The 25,379-nt window shown below is 38.0% G+C and overlaps 1 protein-coding gene and 1 long non-coding RNA gene across 9 annotated transcripts in view; one reads left to right on the top strand and one right to left on the bottom strand.

Annotated features, from left to right (window-relative positions):
- Nucleotides 1-25,379, bottom strand: part of GPHN (gephyrin) — a 526,998-nt gene that overhangs the window by 120,068 nt on the left and 381,551 nt on the right. The window lies entirely within an intron of this gene.
- On the top strand, nucleotides 944-23,695 carry LOC129621692 (uncharacterized). Its single transcript, XR_008699619.1, has 3 exons — nucleotides 944-1,061; nucleotides 5,877-6,041; nucleotides 23,574-23,695. It is a non-coding gene; the product is annotated as an uncharacterized LOC129621692 (long non-coding RNA).

The following is a 25,379-nucleotide window of genomic DNA, read 5'->3' as shown; positions in this document are numbered from 1 at the left end:
ACTCAAGGTCCAAATTCTAGGGTTCTAGAAAAATTTCTCAATAGTATCTGATTTAATTGTGCTTTTAACCATCAAAAACTTTCTATTGTTCTAGGGACAAAGTTCAGACTGTCTAGAGTAATGTGCTTGGTCTTTCTTGGTCTGTTCTTTCTATTCAACTTCATCTCTTTGCTCTTACACATACCCTTATTCTACTTCTCAATAATTTCTAGTACACAGCATGATTCTGTCACATATCTGACTTATCTGTCCTTCTCCTTCCAGTCCAGCAAATAACTTCATCTTGTAAGACTCTGAAGATAAGGTATAGGTTATATCAACATATGGTATTATAATTAATATGTTGCCCAAGTTATAAATTTGGAGTCATTCTTGACTTCCTTACCTTCCACATCCAGTTTCTAATCCTGTCAATTGTGATTCCTTAATATTTCAAAAATCTTGCTTTATTTTTCTATTACTGTTTCGTCAACTTTCATTCAAGCTCTCATCAGATTCCTGGTTCTGCTCTCACCCTGACTCAATTCATTATCGACACAAGTAGTAGACATTGTTTCAAAAGCTCCAAACTTGATCTTGCTATTTCCATGTTTAAATTCCTTCATCGGCCTTCACAATAACGTCCAAACCCATTAGCATGGCAATTAGATTCATCTGCAAAAATAATATGGCCAATTGAAGGTCATGATCTGGTAGCTTCTTCAAGACTCTTTTTCCCCTCATTACCTTCTTCCTCCTCCTCAAACTTTATCTCCTCCTCCATCTGCATGTCAAACTGCCTGGACAATAATGTTAAATACCTGCATTATTATTATTTTTATAGAGTCATCACTTGAGATAAGAAGACCTAAATCCAGGAAGGGAGAGGGAACAGTTTGAGGAAAGCAGCTGTGTTTGTTCCTCCTCATCACTGGCATTACTCCCTACTGTGCTCTGTTCCTCCAAGGGGCGAGTGTTCATGAAGAGGACCAAGGGTCTCTCTGTCCTTGAGGCTCCTGCTTGAGCTCAGCCAATAGAAGGTACTGGCAGGAGGCTGGTGAGCAGAAGAGTAAGAAACTAAGGTATTTATTTCCTTGGCTGCCTGTTGGTGGAAGCTGAAACTAGAACAGCATCTAAAACCAGACTGGAGGCCTCTGAATGCTAGCATGTAAGGCAATGGGAAACTATTTACATAACTTGACCATGGAGGCCAATATTTTAAAGTTTCTAAGCGTGGGTGTAGTGCCCATTAAGATTTCTTGTAGAAAACAAACTTTGCCACAGAGAGGTTAAAAAGATTAGCTCAAAGTCAGATGTCTTAACAGATCAAATTTCCAGATATTTAGTATGGTGTGCTTCCTCCTATATTACACTAGGGGAATTTTCTTTGGCTCAAGTTTATTTACTAAAAATGAATTGAATACTCTCTCTATATAAGGCCCTTTATTAAACATTAGGGAATGATGTTAAGGTAAACAAGATGAGATTCCTATTTCCCACAGTCTCATGAACACACAAATCAGGCTGTGTTTTAAGGAAAAAGTAAAAAACAAACAAAACCAACCCTGTAAATACTTATGCTTTAATGTAAAAATAAAATACTATGTATGATAATACAGAAAAGGGACTAACTGATTCTGATGGAACAAACTGCAAAACCTCACAGAGGAAGTAACAACTGATTTGAGCTTTAAACAATAAGAAAAAAGGAGGAACATTCAAAACAGAATGAACAAAAAAAGAGAGAAAGAACTTGTAGAGAATGAGAAACTGCCTAATATGGTTAGGGATTGGATGGAAAGGATGAAATATTTAAGAAATAAAACTGTCAATTCAGTTAAGGACAGATTTTGAAGACGCTTATTACTGCAGTAAATGGAGAACCATTCAAAACTTTTTACAGAGAAGTGATACATAAAACTGCATGCTTGGGGCTGGTGCACTGGGACGACCCAGAGGGATGGAATGGGGAGGGAGGAGGGAGGAGGGTTCAGGATGGGGAACACATGTATACCTGTGGCGGATTCATTTTGATATTTGGCAAATCTAATACAGTTATGTAAAGTTTAAAAATAAAATAAAATTAAAAAAAAAAAAAAAAACTGCAATACTTCACTGATGTAGAGTGGAGGGAAGAGAGATTGTAGACAGGCAGAGCAATTAGTATGCTACCGAAATCCTAACGGTAAAACACAATGAAGGCCAGAACTAGTGCAACAGAAACTGGAGAAAGGATATTTGAAAGGGCCACAACAAACAGTTCTATGCATGACTGACTGTGCTTTGGGAAGAAGGTAAATACTGTGGTCAGATTTCAACTTTGGTTATTAGGGTAGGCAAGAGTGTCATTAACTAACAGAGCAATATAGAAACAATTTGGATGGAAGGGTACTAAATTTTGGTTACTGATGAGGGAAATGTGAGATGCCAGCAGGACATTATGGGGTGATTTCAATATGTAACATCAAGGAGTGTGTGGAGTTTGGGAGAAGGTAGGCCTATATTTAGGCATCAACAGTATACAGCTGGTCAATCCAATTACATACATTTCTTTTTTCCTTTTACACTCAACAATTTATAAGGGCTTCCCTGGTGGCTCAGATGGTAAAGCATCTGCCTGCAATGTGGAAGACTAGGGTTCGATCTCTGCGTTGGGAAGACCCCCTGGAGAAGGAAATGGCAACCCACTCCAGTACTCTTGCTTGGAAAATTCCATGGACTGAGGAGCCTGGTAGACTACAGTCCACGGGGTCGCAAAGAGTCAGACATGACTGAGCGACTTCACTTTCACTTTCAACAATTTATAAGTGTACAGTATACTCTTGTTAACTGTATGCACATTGTTATAAAATGAATGTCTAGAACATTTTCATCCTGTGTAACTGATACTCTGCGTGAATGGAATAATGAGTTCCTCTCATCTTTCCTCCTCCTCTAGTCCCAGCACCCACCACAGTACTTTGTTTCTATTAGTTGATTACTGTAGATACCTCAGACAAGTCTAATCATGCAGTATCTGCCTTTTTGTGACTGGCTTACTTCATTTAACATGATGATTCAAGGTTCATTCATGCTGTAGCATATGACAGATTTCCTTGTCTTTAAAGGCTCAGTTATATTCCACTGTCAGAGAAGGCAACGGCAACCCACTTCAGTACTCTTGCCTGGAAAATCCCATGACGGAGGAGCCTGGTAGGCTGCATGCAGTCCATGGGGTTGCTAAGAGTCGGACACGACTGAGCGACTTTACTTTCACTTTTCACTTTCATGCATTGGAGAAGGAAATGGCAACCCACTCCAGTATTCTTTCCTGGAGAATCCCAGGGACGGGGGAGCCTGGTGGGCTGCCGTCTGTGGGGTCGCACAGAGTCGGACACGACTGAAGCGACTTAGCAGCAGCAGCGATATTCTCCTGTATGTATATACTCATCCCTCTGTTGATGAACATTTAGCCTGTTTCCATGTCCTGTCTACTGTGAATAATGCTGTGTTGAACATGGATGTACAAATATCTCTTTGAGACCTTGTTTACAATTATTTATTCAGAGGTGGGATTGTTGGATCATGTGGTAGTTTTAATGTTAATTTTTGAGGAATCTCCTTACAGTTTTCCATAGTAGCTGTACCATTTTACAATCCCACTGGCAGTACACAAGCACTCCAATTTCTCACATCCTCACCAACACTTATTATTTCTGTTGTTTTGATAATGGTCATCCCATGCGAAGAGTTGACTCATTGGAAAAGGCTCTGATGCTGGGAGGGATTGGGGGCAGGAGGAGAAGGGGTCAACAGAGGATGAGATGGCTGGATGGCATCACTGACTCGATGGACCTGAGTTTGAGTGAACTCTGGGAGCTGGTGATGGACAGGGAGGCCTGGTGTGCTGCGATTCATGGGGTTGCAAAGAGTTGGACATGACTGAGCGACTAAACTGAACTGAATACATGTAGTTTTGATTTACATTTTCCTTATAATTAGTGGTGTTGAGCATCTTTTCATATGTTTGTATATCTTCTTTTGTGAAATGTCTCTACCAGTCCTTCACCAATTTTAAAATAATTTTTATTGTTGTGACTGAGTTGCAGGAATTCTTTACATATTCTAGAAATTAACTCCTTATCTGATACATGACAGGCAAACATTTTGTTCCATCCGATAGGTTGCCTTTTCATTCTACTGATTATGGCCTTTGCTGTATAGAAGTTTTAAAGTTTGATGTAGACAAATGTAGCCATTTGTCTATTTTTGTTTTGTTGTCAGTGCTTTAGTATATATCCAGGAAATCATTACTCAGTCTTGAGACTTTCCCCTTGTGTTTTCTTCTAGTTTTATAGTTTCAGTTCTTACCTTTCAGTCTTTGATACACTTTGAATTAATTTTTGTATATGGTATAAGTTAAGAGTCAATCTTTACTCTTTTGCATCAAGTTTTCCCAATATCATTTGTTGAAGAGATTATCTTTTTCCCATTGAATAGTTTTGCCACTTTTGTCAAAAATCATTTGACCATATATGCGAGGCTTTAGTTTGTTGTTATTTTTCTAGTCCTTTAAGATGTACAGTTAAGTTACTGATTTGAGATTTTTCTTTTTTAATGTAGGGTTTGATGCAAGAAACTTCCCTATTATGACTGCTTTTACTGCATCTCATAAGTTTTGGGGGTTTGTTTCATTTTCATTCGTCTAAAGATATTTCCCAGTTTCCTTGTGATCTCTTCTTTGACTCAATGGCTATTCAAGAGTTTGTGTAACTTCCACAGATTTGTGAATTTCCCAACTTCCCTATTCCTAGTTGGAGTATTTTGAGCTCTTTGAAATTCAATGTTCATTTCTTTTCTCAGCTTTGCGAAGTTTTCAGCCATTATTTTGTCAAATAAGCTTCATGTCCCTTTCACTCTTCTTCTGAGACTCCCATGATGCATATATTAATCTGCTTGATGTAGTCCCAGAAGTCCCATAGGCTTTGTTTACTTGTCTTTACTTTTTTGCCCTTCTGACTTGATAATTTCAAATGATCTTCTTTCAAGTTCATTCTTCTTTTGATTAAGTCTGCTATTGAAAGAACCTAGCGAACTTTTCAATCCAGTTATTGTATTCTTTAGTTCCAGAATTTCTATTTGGTTGTTTTTAAGTTTCTCTTTGTTGATACTTCCGCTTTGTTCATGAACTGTTTTCCTGATTTTGCATAGTTGTCTATCTGTATTCTCATGCAGACCATTTTGCTTCAAAAGAAAAACAAAACAAAACCTTGAATTCCTTCTCAGGAAATTTATAGATCTCTGTGCCTTTGAGGTTGGTTTCTGGAGATTTGTTTTATTCATTCGATTGGGCCATGTTTCCCTGTTTCTTCAAATGCCTTGTGATTTTTTTGCTGGATAGGGCTGAACTTTATGCATTTGAAAAACTAGCCATACCTCCCATTCTTTATGGATGGGCTTTGTACAGGGAAAGATTTTCACCAATCAGCCTGGCTAGAGATTGGAGGCCTCTGAAACCTTTTCGGGGTGATGCAGCTTCTCTTGGCTGTGTATACAACCTCCTGCTCAGAGGTTTGCCAGTTTCTTTTTCAGAAGTCCATAGTCTCGTATTCCTTCTGTGCTGCCTTCAGTGCTGCAGGTTTTCTGGTGTTGCACTGGCAAACCAATCTACTCTTTTATTCTTAGGTATCCAAGGTATGCTGGCTCATGTGCTCTGAGTCAGGTAGAAATCACTCCTTCATACAACCCCACAAAAAACCCAGATTGCAGGATACATGCTCTACTCTTCTCCCTTCTACCCAGTGGAGAAACTGTGAATTGGGTGACTTCTCTCCATTGCACTGAGCCATGCTGGGCTCTGCACCATTACAGGCTCTCTGGTGTTGATGCAAGTTGCTCCTGCTCTCCCTTGCTTTCAGTGGCCTGTATGCACCAAAACCATACTGATTCCATTAACACTGCATCAAGCAAGACAGAAACCAGCTCCCTGGGCAACCTTGTGAAAAGCTGGAAAGCTGGGTATACTCTTCTTTCTCCTCCTCTCTCTAGCAAGAGACTATAAGCCACGGCAGAAGAGTTCACAGGTAAAGTGAAAAGGCTCTTCTTACCCATTTTAATGCCCTGCTCTTGGCTTGTTCTTGGTTTTGCCCATATGTGGGTACTGCAACATCTTAAGTAGTGTCTGGAGTTTTCATAAAGATATTTTGGTCCAAATATTGTTAAGCTGGTGTCTAGGTGAAACAAGGGTAGGACTTCCTATACTGCAATCTATTAACTAAATGTTTTTAGCTATACCAGATAAAATATTGACAATGAAGGGACTAAAATAGATTGGCTAAAAGTAATAAATGAGTCATAATTTTTCATACAAAATAAAACTGTGATAATCTAGGGAAACAAGACAAATGATATCAAATTTAAATTGAAGGTAAATACTTCTTATGGAATTATTAGGCTTTACAAATGAAACAGTATTCAAGAAATTGTTAAATAAACAATTTAAGAAATTGGTAAATAAACTGGAAATAAGATGAGAAAGTTGAGAAGGGAGGTGTTTATAAATAGTACCTCAATAAATATTTATGGAAGAGAATTACTAATTATGCTTAGCCATGTAAATAAAAATTGAATAAGTGATGATAAGCAGTTGGTGTCTGATCTAGTAAGTGCCAACTATGGGGGTAAGGAATTAGTTTACAGAAGGAGAGAACTAAGAAAATTTTCTAAAAATAAGAACTTCAAGAAATTAACATACTTCTTCAAGAACTACTTCATAATTCTCTTTTCTGAGGAATATGAAGAAAAAAGAAAGCTTCATGTTTTTTTCTGGCAAGGGGCAGAAAATTAACCAGAAGATTTATCTACCTAAAATAGGGTTGAATGGTATGAAGACTAAAACCATAAAGTAATGAAAATATACTCCAGGTAAGGGGTAGTAATAGGTCCCAAATCTAGGTGACAATAGTAAGAATGAGTGAAGGAATAAGAGCCAGAAAAACAGAAAATAATTTAAAGTAAAGAAGCACTTAAGAAAAACACTATTGGTAAGAAGAGGTTAGCATTTCTGCTAACGTCTACTGTTTTCCTTCTCTGCTTCCCTTCTGATTTCTTACTCTGGATGTTTTGCCGTCCTTTGCCTCCTCCACTTGCCCAAGGTTTACCTTTAATTTATCTATTCACTTACCAACTCAACTCATTTATCAAGAGACAGTAATTGTGCTAGATCTTGGGAATAGTACAGGTGAACAAGACAGATGAGGTATTGAAAGGAGTTTAGGATAGAATGGAAGAAAAAGTGAAGACAAAAAAATACCATACTGCAAATAGGCATGGAATAAGGTACGCAACTACAAGGCACAGTAGTTGAGATTTGAAAAGTGCTCAGATTTGAGAGGTGCCTCTTGGAGGAAATACAGGATAAGCAGAAGTTTTCCAGGGAAAGAGATAAGAGAGTACTATTTGCAAATTGAAAGTGTCATTTGGCTGGAGCACTGAATTCAAGGTGGGAGTGGTAGAGGTAAAACAAGAGGTAAGCAGAAGCTAGACTGTAAACAATTTCAAGGATTTGGGACTCTGAGAACAGCAAGAAGCTATTAAAGAATGAATCACTACAGGAGTATGATAGGTTTAGATTTGCATTTGAGAAAGATGAAATTCGTTGCAGGGAGAGGAATAAAAGATAAACACGGTAAAGATTTCTGGTTTGGACAACTAGGTAGATACTGATGTCACTTCTTGAGCAGACTGGGATTATAAATTTAGTTTTAGTCATGCCGAGTATGAGATACTTGTAGAATATTCAAGAAGAGATCTACTGAAGTTTAGGGGGAAATACAGGTTTACTGAAGCTTTGTGAATGGGTGATCTTGCACATGCAGAATACAGAATGGGAATGTAAGGTCTAAGGGAGACTTTAAATACACTGATACTTAATAACTGGGCCCAAAGTAGGAGACCTCAGAGAAGCTGGAGAAAAAGGAAACAGATATATTAAAAGAAGAGAACAATACCAAGGATGATAATTGCTGACCTACTTTCCTTTAGCCTTTCCCTTTTTCTTACACCCTGGAAATAGTTCTGTATGCACTCATTTTCTTAAAACTCAATTCTCAGAGGTCATGGTCAGATTTATAAGTTTATCTAAAATTAATGGTTCTAAAGACTTAATTTGTTACCCCATTCAGTTTACACATTTTCACTGAAGTAGTAGCTTCTTTTTTGAGACAGTGCCCTCACTCTAAAGAACATTTATTAAAACAGTAACAGTAATATCTGTAGTACTAGCAGTAATAATAGTAGCTAACATTTATTGAGTGACTGTCTACTGAACATTTCACAGTTCAATCCTCACAACAATTTATAAGGCAGATACTCTTATTATCCTCATTTTAAAGATGAGAGAATGAAGGCAAGAGATACTGAGCACTTCCTAGTAAGTACAGAAACCAAGATTTGAATATAAGTAGTTTAATACTAGAGTGTGTTTTCTTGTATAAAATGAGCCAGTGAGGACACATGTTTGAGATCTACAGATTTTTCATTGTATCTAAAAAAAAAATATAGTATATACATATACTATAGATATATGTAAAAGGCAACCACTTGCTCTACTTATGTGTGTGCCTGAATTTGAGCAGCATATCAATTTGGAGGGTTCAGGTTACGTCACAAATCATGCTTATTGAAATGTCTTTCATTACTTAAATTAGAATTAACATTTGGGACTTATAATACTTTAAATATGAAAGGGTTTTAATGAACTAGATTTAGCATTAGAGGAAATATTTATCAAACCAAACACTAGTGGAATGGTGGACAGGTTTCTTACAAATATTTAAGATCACTATCATTAAAATGATGATGCATCATTAAAAAAGATGACCTATTATGTATGAATATTATGTATGCAATATCAACATACAGGCATGTGACCAAGAAGGAGATATAAGTGAGGTCATAGATAGAAAATCATTAATTATAAAATAAAACAGAAATAAACCTAATTTCTGAAACTTTTGCCTGAAGTATTAAGATCAGTGAGAGAAACCCTAAAAATTGTAAAATTCAGTTGCTTAGAGTAAGACTAGGAAAACTTTTATGCATAAAGCAGAAAAAGCAAAGCCTCATAGAAAGTTAGGAGCTGCAGATAAACTAATATCTCTCAAAATTTTCATTTAATAGTTCTGGTAAGAATTTTAATGAATGACATTGATCTCATCTGCATCCCACGGAACCCTGTTCTATTATATAATTAATGTCTCCCATAAAATAGTAATGTCGTCAAGTAAATGTGTCTGTAAGATAAAACTACTTTGAAAGTAAAAGCCTATTTGAAACCTGGCATGAATGTGCTAGTCTTTGAGAACTGGCAAAACAATTTGGAAGAAAAGAGTTGCTTAAACAGGAGGGCAGTGGTGAGTCAGGTTCAAAATAGAGCTATGGGAAATCCCTTACTTCAGTAGTGACTCAACTGAATCATTATTCCAGTTTTTGCTACTGAAGTAGTAAAATCTCTTAATTCATTCAAAGAAGGAAGTCAGTTCTGTCTTTATAAAACTGAAACCCTGAAGCCTCTATTTTACTTGTTTTACAGTTTGTTCAGAGAAGAGTCTGCAGAAATTAGCATGGAATCTTGCACATAGTTAAACGAAGAAGGATGCCTTTTTATCAAATTAGGGTGCAGAAAAATCATTTTGCACTCTAGGGATATTTCTGCCTAGATAACTAATGTTGGCTACTAGAGTGAGAATAGAAACATGACCTTACTACATACCACTGTTTTCATCAACATACCTTTACTAACCCAGACACTCCTTGAGCAGGGAGACAAAACTGCAAATAACTTTATTATTTAACCTAGGAATTTCCTGAAAGACCCATTAACTCTTAAATGGATAATACCAAAGACAGTTTAAACACTAAGACTCTTTTGAGCTCTCATGTGCAGATCCTTGCACTGGAGGCAGCCGGGGCACTGCTGTGGTGCAGAGCCCTTTCCCATGGAGTGAGGCATGCCGTGGGCACAGGGTTCATGCCTCCATTGCTGGCTGTGAGGTGGCCCACTACAGGACTAGTGGGTCAGGGCTGCCTGACCCTAAACCCTGGCTGGAAAAGCAGGTGGGAGGAAAACTGGGGATGGGTGCCTGGAGTTTGGTACAACAGATCATATTAATCCCAAATTTGTCATAGACATGCTGCTTTCATTTTAAGGCAAGAAAATGAAATATATATTTGTGTGATAAAAATTCTTCCAGAGATGAAACATACAAATTACTTTATTATTGGGAATGGAATCTCCATAAGATACTTATTAATACATGCCATGGCCTACCTAGTTCACCGTGAAATGCACAAATACCTGAGATATAAAAGTGAACTGTACGTTAAGATCCAAAGGAAGAAAGATTGAAAAATTTAATAGTGCCACAACTACTGAGGCAACACACTCAACTCTTGACGCCTGAATGCTAGAGAGCCTGTGGTCTGCAACAAGTGAAGCCATTGCAGTGAGGAGCCCACACACCACTAGAGTAGCCCCCACTTGATGCAACTAGAAAAAGCCTGTGCACAGTGACAAAGACCTAGCTCAGTCAAAAGTAAATAAATAAATCCTAAAAAAAAAAAATTAAAAAGCAACACAACAAAAGAAAACTTAGGCATATTGAACTTTATCAAAATTAAAAACTTTTGTGCATCAAAGAACATTATAAAAAAAGTGAAGAGATAAACCTAGAGAATGGGAGAAAATATTTGCAAATGATATATAAGTTAAAGTCTAGTATCCAAAATATGGAAAGAACTCCTAGAAGAAAAAGACAATCCACCTGATTAAAAACTGAACAAAGGACTTGAATGGATAGTTCTCCAAGGAAGATACAAAAATGGCCAAGAAGGGCATGCAAAGATGCTCCACATCATTGCTTACTAGGGAAGTGCAAATCAAAACCAAAATGAGATACCACTTCGCTCATAGTAGAATGGTTAAAATGAAAAAAAGAAAAAAGAAAGTAAGTTTTGGTAAGAATATGAAGAAACTGGAATCCTTGTACACTGCTGTTGAGAATGTACAAAAGTTCAGTCACTGTGAAAAATAGTTTGTCAGGTTCTCAGAAAGTTAAATATAAAATTAATATATGACCCAGCAATTCTACTTCTTAGGTATATACACCAAAGAACTGAAAACAGGTACTCGAAAACAAATATAGGTAGAGGCAAGTTCAAAGCAGCACTAGTCACAATAGCCAAAAGGTGGAAACACAAATCGTCTATAAACTGATCAATGCATAAACAAAACATGGTATAAATATACAATGGAATAAATATTATGCAGCTATAACCAGGAATGAAATACTAACACGTTATAACATGGAGCAATCTCCAAAACATTAAACTAAGTAAAAGAAGCTAGATAAAAATGATTACATTTTACATTCATCTAGAACTTCACTTATCACTTTCATGCATTGGAGAAAGAAATGGCAACCCACTCCAGTGTTCTTGCCTGGAGAATCCCAGGGACGGGGGAGCCTGGTGGGCTGCTGTTTATGGGGTCACACAGAGTTGGACACGACTGAAGTGACTTAGCAGCAGCAGCAGAACTGTATGATTCCATTTACATGAAACATTCGGAATAGGCAAATCCTTAGAGACAAAAAGCAGACTGGTGGTTGTCAGTGGTTGGGGGATGGAAAGTAACTGCTTAAAGGGTATGGAGTTTCCCTATGGGGTGGTGAAAATGTTTTGCGGCTATACAGAAGTGGTGATTCCACATTATAAATTTACTAAGTACCACTGAATTATTCACTTTAAATGATTAATTTTATATTACATGAATTTCACCTCAATTAAAAAAAAAGGAAGGACACAGAGGATTGGCTTTGTGTAGGCTTTGGAAGCCATGGTGATTTATTTGATGGTTTAGAAACCAGAGGAGCCTATCAATGAGAGAAATTTTGGATCCTGTATTCCTATGACATTTAGTTAAGACTGCATCTGAAACATTACCTAAAGACTTCATTCTTGGAATTGACGACACTTCATCTCTGACTCCAGTGGAATTTAAGCCATGAATGAAATGAAATGAACTTTTTTAGTCATTTCAGATTTGGAATGGCTTGTTTCTCTGAAAAAATATAGCTCTTTATCTCTATCTAGTTTGGTTAGGTTGTTATTAACATAACGTCTGTGTCTTAGGTACTCATGCTGACTGACACCTGAAGATTGAGGCTAACTGACTGAATACACCAAAATTTCAATATGTTCAAATCACAACTGTAACATGTTTTCACTCCTATGGATTGCTGCAGGATTTCCTGGAGTTAGCACTGGCCCTTTTGCTCAACTTAAGCTTTGCTCAGTTTTGTTTTTTTTATTCAAATTTTGCTTATGCAAAACTATTCCGTAGAGTAAAAAGGCCAAAATTAAAGTAAAATAAAACAAAGCCACACACCATACACTGGAGAAGGAAATGGCAACCCACTTCAGTATTTTTGCCTGGAAAATCCCATGGACAGAGGGGCCAGGCAGGCTACAGTCCATGGGGTCACAAGAGTCGGACACGACTTAGTGACTAAACCACCATCACCACACACCATACACACAAAATCCTTGTCTTGCTGTGTCCACCAATCTTAACTCTTATATCATGAACTTTACCCAATCCTAATCAAACTGTCACAATGAAAACCTCAACTTAAACCTAGCTTCCAAATATAAATATTTCAATGGTGAACCCACAGTGAGAAACTACTAATATTGTTAAGATCGATTTTTCCCTGGCTATAATAACCTCTTATTTGCAGGAAGCCAGCATTCAACCAACTTAGAGGGTACAGGGAGACCCAGGCAAGACAGACCCCTTCCCACCAAAGCCCAAGATCCTTGATTTGACAACAGCAAGCTCCTCTGAGACCCCTTAAGCCTTTTGATCTGGGGAATGGGAGTGTCTTTAATCATTACAGTGAGATAAGTGAGTCTCATATTAGACCAAACACTGATTTATTTTCTTTGAGCTCCCCAACTGCTAAGTTTATTTTGTCTTGTAGGAATAAGGAACCCATCTTATTACTAAGAACTTTACCATATATCTCTGTCGATCCTTGTCATTTTCTGTTATACCTCTATAAGGGGAAAATTCATGTGGAAAAATATGGGGGGTAGGCCCCAATAAGTCTATTTCACAAACTAGTTCTGGGAACCGAGAGGTTCAGGTTTATTTTCAAAGTGGTATCCTTTGAACAAGGATTACCTTATGCCTTGGGTTACCCATTTCCTTGGTCTTATTTTGTTAGTGAGAGTCTGGTTACAGAAGAGCGCTCCCCTTCAAACTTTTGATGCTCTAGAACCTTAAATATGTCCGTTTGTAGTTGGACCATCTACTCATTAGGCTGGGGAGTCTGATATAGGAGGTATCCAAGCAACATTTTGGATGGACTATTCACAGGTTCTCACTTTCCTCAGTCTAAACCTAAGTCTATGCCTCTTCCAGACCAGACTCCTACTCCTTACATGTATTTATGTTGTACCCCAAATCTTTGTACTTATCTGTAATCTCACCAAGGATAAGTTGGAATTATAGTGGCCACTTTGGGGAAATTCTGTTATGGACAAAATTGTTTGATAGGTGCTGTAGGACAAAAAAGGAACAAAATTCCAAACATCTAGTAGGCTGGATATTTTTGTTTGGTGTCAGGAAATGTCTATAAGAAATTCAGCTTCCAAAATTGCTTCAAGAAATTTCTTGGTTAAGGCAAAATAAAAATAAGAAAAACTTATTATTTGTTTAGATTCTCCAAAAATCATGTCTTGAACCTAGTGGGTTTTATCTATTTGTCTTTACCCATCATATATGCCTCCATTTTCCTCTGCCCATCTCTCCCTCTGCTCCACTCCTCTTTCCTTTCAGCTGGTGAAAAACTTTCAAAACTCAGCTGCCTCTTAAAGTTTAACTTCCTTCAGAACAGAAAAAAATCCCTTGTGGTTGATTTTAAGCTCTCTTCTTCCTCTTGGCTGAGAGTCATCAACGACTTTCCAAAGCCTAGAAAGGGCACAGTGAATTTGCAGAGCAATTTGGAATAATTTTAAGAATATACCCGGGGGTTCCAGGTCTCTAACAGTTAGTTCATGTTTGTGGAAGCTTGAGATGCAAAAAACTTTGTGAGAAAAGTAGAATGGGAAGAATCTGAAGGTAACTTGGAAGAATCTGGGCTTCCCTGGTGGCTCAGATGGTAAAGAATCTGACTACAGTGTGGGAGACTTGGGTTCGATCCCGAGTTGGGAAGATCCCCCAGAGGAGGGCATGGCAACTTACTCCAGTATTCTTGCCTGGAGAATCCCCACGGATAAAGGAGCCTGGTGGGCTATAGTCCATGAGATCGCAAAGAGTTGGACACGACTAAGCAATTAAGCACAGCACAGAAGAATCTAAATTGCGCAGGAAACCAGAAGGGTTTAAAAATCTATAGAAATTGGTCAAAGTCCTTTGGAGGAAAGGAGGCTGTTCCCAAAGTCCTTCCTGAGAAAGTACACTGGGCTCTGAGTTAGTCTTACAAGCAAGGAAAGGACAACTCAGGAGACTTTAGGGACAGGCTGCTTAACAGTTTTAGACAGCACTCAGGAGTAGATGTTAAAGCAGATGTGACTCCTAAGTCTCGCCTAGATTTTTGTAAACAGTCTTAAGCCACATGGGGGATACAGTACACAAGCAAAAAATGATATGGGAAATAATGCCTTTGCTAGAGCTCAAGCACCTTGCTGAATATTTTGAGAGTCTTAGAATAAAAACAAAATAAAACTCAAAAATAAATTGCTAGCGCTACAGATAAAACAACTAGATGTTCCTACCAGGGTCAGTAAATCTCAAAAGAGGGAATCTCTTGATAAAGACACTTATCAATACTATATAAAAAAGGACATCAAAAATGAACTGTCTTGTGTTAGCTAACTGTCTTGTTTTTTAGCTAAGAAGCTAAAAGGAAAAAAAAATAAAGTGAGTTTTGAAGATTTTTTGTTTTATCCTTAAATTCCCAGGGAGAAATTTATATAAATATTAAAGGACAACCTTGCCAAAAAGTTTTTTTAATTGATATAGAGGCATACACTATTAGTCTTTATTTTTTTATGAAAAGAACAATTTAAAATTTATTTATGTATTTATTTTTGGCTGTGCTGGGTTTTCACTGCTGTACAGGCTTTCTCTGGTTGCAGAGAGCGGGGACTACTCTCTAGTTGTAGTGTGCAGGCTTCTCATTGAGGTGGTTTCCGTTGCTGGGGAGCACAGGCTCTAGGACATGTGGACTTCAGCAGTTGCTTGCACATGGGCTCAATAGTTGTGGTTCCTGGGCTCTACAGCATTTTGGCACACAGGCTTAGTCTCTGTGGCATGTGAAATCTTCCTGGATCAGATTCATACCCATGTCTCCTGCACTGGCAGGCAGATTCTTTACCATTGAGCCACCAGGAAAGCCCCCACTATTAATCTTAAAAATCTCTCCCTTCAGGTAAAAAACACTGAAAAAAATTCAGAGTGTTTCTCAAATACTCCTTTTGTTAGTTCTACTTCATTCATAACTGTTACCTTTGGACATTAAACAAAAGAACAATCTTTCTTCTTCTGAGATATCGTACCTGCTAGCTTGCTAGGCAGGGTGTACTGTATAAATGGAATTGTTAGATTAAATACTTTCCTGATGGTTTCTTTCCTGAAGTCCCAAAGGACTCCCTTATTTGCAAAGAGATAATGGCTAATTTGGAAATTGATTTACCAGTATTTTTGTGCTTAAGTTGACCCTAAATTGAAGATCTAGAGGAGATCCCAGGCTTTTTCATTCTGTGAGCAAAAATTTGATGAAAATAGGGAGGATTACTGGGGCTGAAGCTATTAATGTTCAAATTAAACCACTGAAACCTATACCCTTAAGTGCAAAATACTCTCTTGAACCAGAAGCTCAGTTCAGTTCAGTCGCTCAGTCATGTCCGATTCTTTGCAACCCCATGAATCGCAGCACGCCAGGCCTCCCTGTCCATCACCAACTCCCAGAGTTCACCCAAACTCATGTCCATTGAGTCAGTGATGCCATCCAGCCATCTCATCCCCTTCTCCTCCTGCCCCCAATCCCTCCCAGCATCAGAGTCTTTTCCAATGAGTCAACTCTTTGCATGAGGTGGCCAAAGTACTGGAGTTTCAGCTTTAGTATCAGTCCTTCCAAAGAACATCCAGGGCTGATCTCTAGAATGGACTGGCTGGATCTCCTTGCAGTCCAAGGAACTCTCAAGAGTCTTCTCCAACACCACAGTTCAAAAGCATCAGTTCTTCGGCGCTCAGCTTTCTTCACAGTCCAACTCTCACATCCATACATGACCACTGGAAAAACCATAGCCTTGACTAGATGGACCTTTGTTGGCAAAGTAATGTCTCTGCTTTTGAATATGCTATCTAGGTTGGTCATAAATTTCCTTCCAAGGAGTAAGCGTCTTTTAATTTCATGGCTGCAGTCACCATCTGCAGTGATTTTGGAGCCCAGAAAAATAAAGTCTGCCACTGTTTGCACTGTTTCCCCACCTATTTCCCATGAAGTGATGGGACCAGATGCCATGATCTTAGTTTTCTGAATGTTGAGCTTTAAGCCAACTTTTTCACTCTCCACTTTCACTTTCATCAAGAGGCTTTTTAGTTCTTCTTCACTTTCTGCCATAAGGGTGGTGTCATCTGCATATCTGAGGTTATTGAGATTTCTCCCGGCAATCTTGATTCCAGCTTGTGCTTCTTCCAGCCCAGCGTTTCTCATGATGTACTCTGCATATAAGTTAAATAAGCAGGGTGACAATATACAGCCTTGACGTACTCCTTTTCCTATTTGGAACCAGTCTGTTGTTCCATGTCCAGTTCTAACTGGTGCTTCCTGACCTGCATACAGGTTTCTCAAGAGGCAGGTCAGGTGGTCTGGTATTCCCATCTCTTTCAGAATTTTCCACAGTTTATTGTGATCCACACAGTCAAAGGCTTTGGGATAGTCAATAAAGCAGAAATAGATGTTTTCCTGGAACTCTCTTGCTTTTTCCATGATCCAGCGGATGCTGGCAATTTGATCTCTGGTTCCTCTGCCTTTTCTAAAACCAGCTTGAACATCTGGAAGTTCATGGTTCACGTATTGCTGAAGCCTGGCTTGGAGAATTTTGAGCATTACTTTTACTAGCAAAGCTGCTGCTGCTGCTAAGTCACTTCAGTTGTGTCCGACTTGGTGCAACCCCATAGACGGCAGCCCACCAGGCTCCCCCGTCCCTGGGATTCTCCAGGCAAGAACACTGGAGTGGTTGCCATTTCCTTCTCCAATGCATGAAAGTGAAAAGTGAAAGTGAAGTCAGTCAGTGGTTTTCTACTCTTAGCGACACCATGGACTGCAGCCTACCAGGCTCCTCCGTCCATGGGATTTTCCAGGCAAGAGTACTGGAGTGGGTTGCCATTGCCTTCTCCACTAGCAAAGCTAAAGAGGCACTAAAACTAAGAGATAAAAGCAAACAGAGAAAAGATTCAACATATATTGTACTATTTTTAAAAAAATATTTATTTATTTTAATTGAAGGATGATTGCTTTACAGTGTTTCTGTTAACACTTCTATCCTCCCAATCAAAAGGCTGAATAGGTGGGGATACGGATTTGTTCAGCAAATATGGCCATAATAGAGTAATCACTTCCCACTTCCATGTAGTACTAATCCCCAAAACTATTTTATCTTCAGTGCCTCCTGAGGCTGCATATTTGACTGTGATTTATATTCTGCTTTCTTTAATGACCTTTTAGGTCAAAACAGTCAATATTTGTTTGCCTTCTCCTAAGAAAACACAATCAGGACCTTCAAGATTTTGAATTTCCTTGTGATTCTATTCTTATTCAACATGGGGATAACTTTTTGTTGTGTTCTAAAGATAGAGTGAGCTCTAAGACTAATTCCTTCTATCCACTTACTTTTTCAACTCACAAAGAGGATAAAATTTCCAAAGAGAAGTTACAATTTTGTCTAAATTCATTACCCAGAACAGGATTTATCTCAAGGAACTAAATCTCTTAAAAAATTTCCTATGTCAGTAACAAAGAGATAATTAAAAGGATTCGTGAGTTTCACTGACTATTGCAGGCAATGGGTTCCCAACTTTCCTGCGATTGCCATGCCGATTTAAGACTTAACCAAGTACTTGGAAAGGGAACCTCTTCCCTGGGCCCTAAACATGAACAGGGCTTTTGTGAGTTAAGATTAGCTCCTCACTTACTTCCTACCTAATGAACAACACTTCATCCTTAGACTGATCCCTTGCCAGAGGCAAATCTTCCCAGATGGCAGAACTCTGTGAGCACACCAGAAGTTTCAGTTAGCTACAGATAAGAAAGTTAATATATTTATTGGCAGTAGACATGCTTTTGGGTTATTCTATGATTTTGAAATGCTTTGGAAACAAGGAACTATTCTTGACCTCAGCAGGAATCTCAATTAAGAATGGTTAGCAATTTATAGAATCTTTAAGTGCTCTAATGCTTCCTGAGGAAGTGGCTATTATAAAAGTAGGGGCTCAAACAAAAGGAGATAATATGGAGGCTAGAGAAAATGTCTTGACTAATCATCATGCCAGAAAGACAGCCCTCACTGAAATTATAGCCCTTATAATACCCCAAAGAACTAACTCTTTGATTTAACAGCAAATTGAGTTCAAAGCCTGTATTACAGAATGCCAGCGATCAGCTCCCGAGTCACAAAAAAAGGTGCTAGGAGAAAGCTGTGTGTAAATTGCATTGTTAGCTATTTAGTAGCTCTGAAGGACCTCAAATGGAATCTTGTAAAAATTTTATATGAAGTTACCCACCAGTGAAAGAAGAAACTTGCCACTGTACATAATTAACATTGATGGGAAAGTGTTGCTCTGTCTCATCTGTCACCAATATAATCCTGGTAAGAAAAGCAGTACATGGGTAAGAGCCCAAACCTCAGGGCACCCTTAAACATCTCCAAATGGGTTTCATAAAGCTACTGTCTGGGTTTTGAATATGATGTAGTCATTGTTCACTTATAACTGGGATGGTTTGAAGCCTTTCCTTGATAGAGAGCTACAACTCTAGTAATAGCAGAAGTTTCTTGATTTCATGTTCCCAATCCAGACAATTCTGACCTTTCTCTCTAGTGATGGAGGCATCTATTTTACTAGGCCTATTACTAAAGCTTTTGGAAAGTCCTCCCACTTACTAAGATACTTTAATGTCAACTTTACCCTCAATCTTCAGGAAAGGCAAGAGAGCACAAACATAGATCTAAATATCAGATCAGCTAAATTCAGAGATTCCTGAACTTCCATGGCCTAAGGTATTGTCTTTAATAACAATGAGATAAAATCTTTCTGTGGTTCCATCAACTCTCCCACATACACCGAGGAATATCATCTTCATTCCAAATTCCACATTAGTGCAATCAGACATGGCTAAGTATTGCAAGGAATTATTCATGCCATACACCAAGTCTTATAAGTAGGTACAAGTACCCTTTCCTCAATACCCTTTTAAATAACACTTGCATGACCTGAAGCCCAGATAAGTCATCTTTTGGAAAAGACATCAGAGAAAAACAACTCTAGAACCCTACTAAATCTTATCAAATACTGTCAGTAAGGAGCACAGTAATACAACTCTAAAAGTTTGATCTTTGGATTCATGGCTTTCAAGGAGGCATAATCTAACCTGAATTTGTGGATTTTTAAGCTGAGGAGTTTTTAGAAATCCTCTACAAACAGACAATTCTCTGAAAGAGACATCTTCCATTCAAGACCATTGACCACATGTTTGTAGAGAGGTTGTACCCAAGATGCATAGAATAAGGCAGTGGATTTCTACATTTTCATCTGCATTGTATTATTTATTTTTATTATTTTCCTCCTTTTCTCTCCATGGTTTAATGCTCCTTTTAACTATGTTATCTAAATTGCCCTATTCTATAGAGCACTTCATTTGCATCTTCAATCATTCATACTTGGCTGTTATTCACCTGTGAACTAGCTAACGCATACAACCAAACTGGCTTTGCACGACCTTATTTTTTTTGGTAGCCACCCAGATTCCTTTGGTACCAGTTCCTGATAATGAATCTTGGTTTCCTATGGAACTATACTCAACTATTAGGTGATTTTTCTGATGACAAACTATATATCAGGTCAAAGAGATGGAAATCTAAAACGTTCTCTTAGGTCATACCTAGAAGACAAGATTCTTGACATCACCAAAATAACTCTCTTAAGATTTTTGGTGGGAATTAATTTTTGTAACCAAACTTTAATAGAAATAGAACTTGTAAGGGAACTAAGAAACAACAATGTATTATTTGGAAGCTGTCATACTTTTATATACCGTACAAGTTAAGATATTATTGATATTTCTCCTTTATTTCAGATCTTCTATATGGTCTCAACACTTTAAATATTTTATTATATGGTGCAGAATTATTTTTGATGACTGGCTCCAAATGTTATAACATATCTGATAAGCACATAGGGGTATTTTAGGGCTTCCCTGTGGCTCAGACAGTAAAGAATCTGCCTGCAATGCACCAGACCTGGGTTTAATCCCTGCTGGGAAGATCCCCTGGAGGAGGGAATGGCTACCACTCCAGTATTCTTGACTGAAGAATTCCATGGACAGAGGAGCCTGGCAAGCTACAGTCCTGGGGGTCACAAAGAGTTGGACATGACTGAGTGACTGACGCTTTCACTTTTACTTTAAGGGTATATTGGCCCCCAAATAGGTCACTGCGTATTCTCCAATGACTGGTATTCGATTTGTGGTACAAAAGCCTGCTAGCTACTACTCACAGACTGGATATGATCTTTCTGAACTGATGCTGCCATTCAGTAGAGTCCCCAACATCATCCAGGATCCACTTTAAGCCATTGTTTTCTTTTTGAAGAAAGAAAAAGATTGTCAGATAGTTTAACTTTTATAAAAGTAGGAAAATTGGACCTCGATTTAAGAATAGAAATCTTTATTACTCCAGGGAAATTCTGGCTTTCTTTCTTCCTTTCTCAAGCGTCTTTACTTCAAACTTTACAAGAGGCCCAGAAAATATGGAGTGTGCTACCTGCTCTGATTCAAAGATGAGCAGGTGAGCAAGATAATGCTTTTTCATACTGTTCCCGAGGTCCGTATGGTTAAAGCTATGGTTTTCCCAGTAGTCAGGTATGGGTGTGAGAGTTGGACCATTAAAGAAGGCTGAGCACTGAAGAACTGATGCTTTCAAACTGTGGTACTGGAGAAGACTCTTGCGAGTACCTTGGACAGCAAGGAGATCAAATCAGTCAGTCCTAAAGGAAATCAACCCTGAATTAATTGGAAGGACCGGTGCTGAAAATGAAGCTCCAATACTTTGGCCTGATGCAAAGAGCTGACTCACTGGAAAAGACCCTGATGCTGGGAAAAATTGAGGCAAGAGGAGAAGGGGACAATAGAGGACGAGATGGTTGGATGGCATCACTGATGCAATGAACATGAGTTTGAGAGGCTCTGGGAGATAGTGAAGGATAGGGAAGCCTGGCATGCTGTCGTTCACTGGGTTGCAAAGAGTCGGATATGATTTAGCGACTGAACAACAAAAGATAATGCCACCGAGACTAAAGAACTCCTCACTTGAAATGTTCATGAAATTACAAGGGCAGTGGCTCAACTGCTTTAGATATAATATTTGCCTTTCAAGGAAAAACATGTGCTACTTTTAAGTAAGAGTGTTGTTTTCACAAGCTTTTATACTTCTCTGGGATCACTGATATCACAGGTCCCCAATCTCTGAGAACTAATGCCTCATGATCTGAGGTGAAGCTGATGTAATAATAACAGAAACAAAGTGCACAATAAATGTAATGCACTTAAAATCATCCTGAAACTAGCCCCATGCCCCTTGGTATGTGGAAAAATTGTCTTCCAGCACCATTTATGGAACAGACTTTTTTTCCACCGAATATTGCTCCCTTTGCTCCCCTGACAAATATTGGTTGACCATATATGACTGGATTTATGAATGGGCTCCTGATTCTGTTTCACTGGTCTATGTCTACTGTTTCTAGGCCAGAACCATATGATTTGACTATTACAGAAATGCCACTGCACTCTTGATAGGTACAGTCTACTGTCTATAAGTGGCTTTGGGCAGTATGAACATTTTAACAATATTAACTTTTCCAATCTATGAATCCATAGAGTCAAAACTATGGTTTTTCCAGTAGTGATGTACAGATGTGAGAACTGAACCATAAAGAAGGCTGAGCACCAAAGAATTGATGCTTTCAAACTGTGGTGCTGGAGAAGACTCTTGAGAGTCGCTTGGACAGCAGGGAGATCAAACCAATGAAGCCTAAAGGAAACCAACCCTGAATATTCATTGAAAGGACTAGTGCTGAAGCTGAAGCTCCAATACTTTGGCCACCTGATGCAAAGAGCTGACTCACTGGAAAAAACGCTGATGCTGGGAAAAACTGAGGGCAGGAGGAGAAGGGGGAGACAAAAGACGAGATGGTTGGATGGTATCAACGACTCAATGGACATGAGCTTGAGCAAACTCTGGGAGATAGTGAAGGACAGGGAAGCTTGGTGTGCTGCAGTCCATAGGGTTGCAAAGAGTCAGACACACTTAGCAAATGAACAATAACAAATCTATGAACAAAGGATACCTGCCCATTTATTTGTGTCTTTGAATTCATTCATCAATGTCTTGTAGTTTTCAGTGTAGAGATCCTTCACTTCCTTGGTCACACTTATTCCTAAGTATTTTATTGTTTTTGAAGCTATTTTCTTTCTTCTTTCAGATAACTGATTGTTAGAGCATAGAAATGCCACTGAATTTTTTATGTCAATTTTGTATTCTGTAACTTACTGAATTTGTTGATATTTTCTTTTTTTGGTAGAGTCTTTAGGATTGTCTTCATATAAAATCATGTCTTCTGCATATATGGACTATTTTATTTCTTCCTTTACAATTCTGATGTTTTTTATTTCTTTCTTGCCCAACTGCTCTAAGACTTCTAGTAATATGTTAAGTAGGAATGATGAGAGAGAGCACCACTGTATTGCGCCTGACCTTAGTGGAAAAGCTTCTAATTTTTCACCATTGCATATAATGTTAGCTGTGAGCTTATCATATACGGCTTTTATTATTCCTTCTACTGGAGAAGGAAATGGCAACCCACTCCAGTATTCTTGCCTGGAAAATCCCATGGACTAGGAGCTGGCAGGCTATTGCCTATGGGTTCACAAAGAGTTGGATATGACTGAGCCACTTTCACTCACTCAGTCTTTCCATATCTATAAATTTGTTGAGTTTTTATCATGAACAAATGTTGAGTTCTGTCAAATGCTTTTTCTGTGTCTACTGAGATGATTGTATGATTTTTTCTTTGACTTTATTAATGTTAATTAATGCATCACATTTATTATTTGCATATATTGAGTTGTCATTGCATCCCAGGGATAAATCTTACTTGATCATAGTGAATGATCTTTTTAATGTACTGTTAAATTTAGTTTGCTAGTGTTTTATTGAGATTTTTGCATCTGCATTCATCAGGGATATTGACCTGCATTTTTCTTTTCTTGCAGGATCTTTTTCTAGCTTTGTTATCAGGGTAATGCTGGCCCTAAGAAATGAGTTTGGAAATGTTCCTTCCTCTTCAATTTTTGGGAGGAGTTTGAGAAAGATTGGTGTTAATTCTTCTTTAAATAATTGGTAAAATTAAGCAGTGAAGCTGTTTCTCCTTGGCTTGGGAAGATCCCCTGGAGAAGGGAGTGGCTACCCACTCCAGTATTCTGGCCTGGAGAATTCCATGGACTGTATAGTCAATGCGATTGCAAAGAGTCAGACATGACTGAGCAACTTTCACACAAGTAAGTACTGAGATTAAGAAGTTCAGAAATAGAATAGCTCATGGTGATGAAAAAGTCCTGAGTGTGGTTATGGGCATGAGTTACTAAAGCAGTATTGAGAGGAAAGACCTTGAACTTGTAGAACTCACAGAACTAAGAGGCTACAATGTAGGATGGACTCTCTACATGCATCTACATGACTATTTCATCCTAAGAAAAGATGAACAGAAAAACATGGACCATCATAATGTCCATCTGACTAATAGCCAACAAGTCAGTAAGAGCGTAACTGGAATGAAAGCAGTTCTAACAGCACAAAGATCCATGACAGAGGTGAAAAAAATTTCAAAGAAATCTGTTCTCAATACAAAATTATTTTTGTTCTGAATCATCACAATCACTGTCAATGATCCACAATCATCTCAGGATCAACACTGAATGGAAATTATACAGCAATCATGAAAAATGTCACTTTAAAATGTTATTTATTGCTATTGTTTTATTTTAGTAAATATTCAATCATCACTTCTCTGACTCTTAGTTTTCTTAATCTTAGGTCTTAAGAAGGAATTACAGGATTTTACACCTCCTAAAATTGAAAAGCCTTCCTCAGATTCACATGTCTGTCAGACATTATGAAAACTCACAAAAGTATACAAGTTAAAAAAATCTGTTTGCATTTATTTTTATATAACTCTAACATGAAGTCTCTGGGCAAAGAACTAACAGTGTGTTTGCCTAATAGCTCAAGGTTTTCAAGCTAAGGTAGCAGATTTCACAACACAGAAGTCAGAAAATTTTACGTTAAAGTAAACAAAATAAAACAAAATTTTACCTATTTGAAGTTTTCCATTGACTTTTTTTTTTTTGATTGTTAAATAATACAGACATTCTGCTGGAAACAGAAACCATTCCATTTACTAAAACTCCCAGTGGTATAAGTAAGGACCAATTTCAGTATGGCCCTCCTGTACTTCGTTTCTTGACAATGATCAGGAAGAAGACAGAGTGATATCATTAAGTGACAGAAAACAATATCTAAAAAATTAGCATTTACACAGCACTTTTCTCATAGAATCCCAAAGCTTTCAAAGTATAACCATTGATGTCAAATCATTTCAAGGATACAGGTAAGGAAAAGCTATTTATATTTCCTTCTTATAAGATAGGAAAATAAATAATACACAAAGTCAAATTACTTCCATGCAAATGTTATTGGTGACAAAACAGAAAAATAAAATGATGGTTTCTTCATTCTTGGTTTAGGGCATTATGTTCTAAAACATGCTGCCTGTGAAGATAAGATCTTTTAGAAATTCATAGTTACAAACTGATTATGATGTATCCTCTTAGGAATCTTTGTTTCTTTTTTAGTTAGATTCATTTAGTGTATTTATATTATTTTAGTCTGTTCTCAAATAACTTTTTGGCAGTGCCGCTATTAAAGAGGGCTGTCATGTTTGAGTCACAGAGGAGCTCATTTCTATCCTAACCAGTAGTGTTATCGAAGTTCTGATGTCAGCTTGCAAAAACAACTGGTAT

Source organism: Bubalus kerabau, chromosome 10 (assembly GCF_029407905.1).
Source record: "Bubalus kerabau isolate K-KA32 ecotype Philippines breed swamp buffalo chromosome 10, PCC_UOA_SB_1v2, whole genome shotgun sequence".
NCBI classification, from domain to species: Eukaryota; Metazoa; Chordata; class Mammalia; order Artiodactyla; family Bovidae; genus Bubalus; species Bubalus kerabau.
The sequence above is the reverse complement of the archived record's forward strand: the minus strand, read 5'-3'. Positions and strand labels throughout refer to the sequence as shown.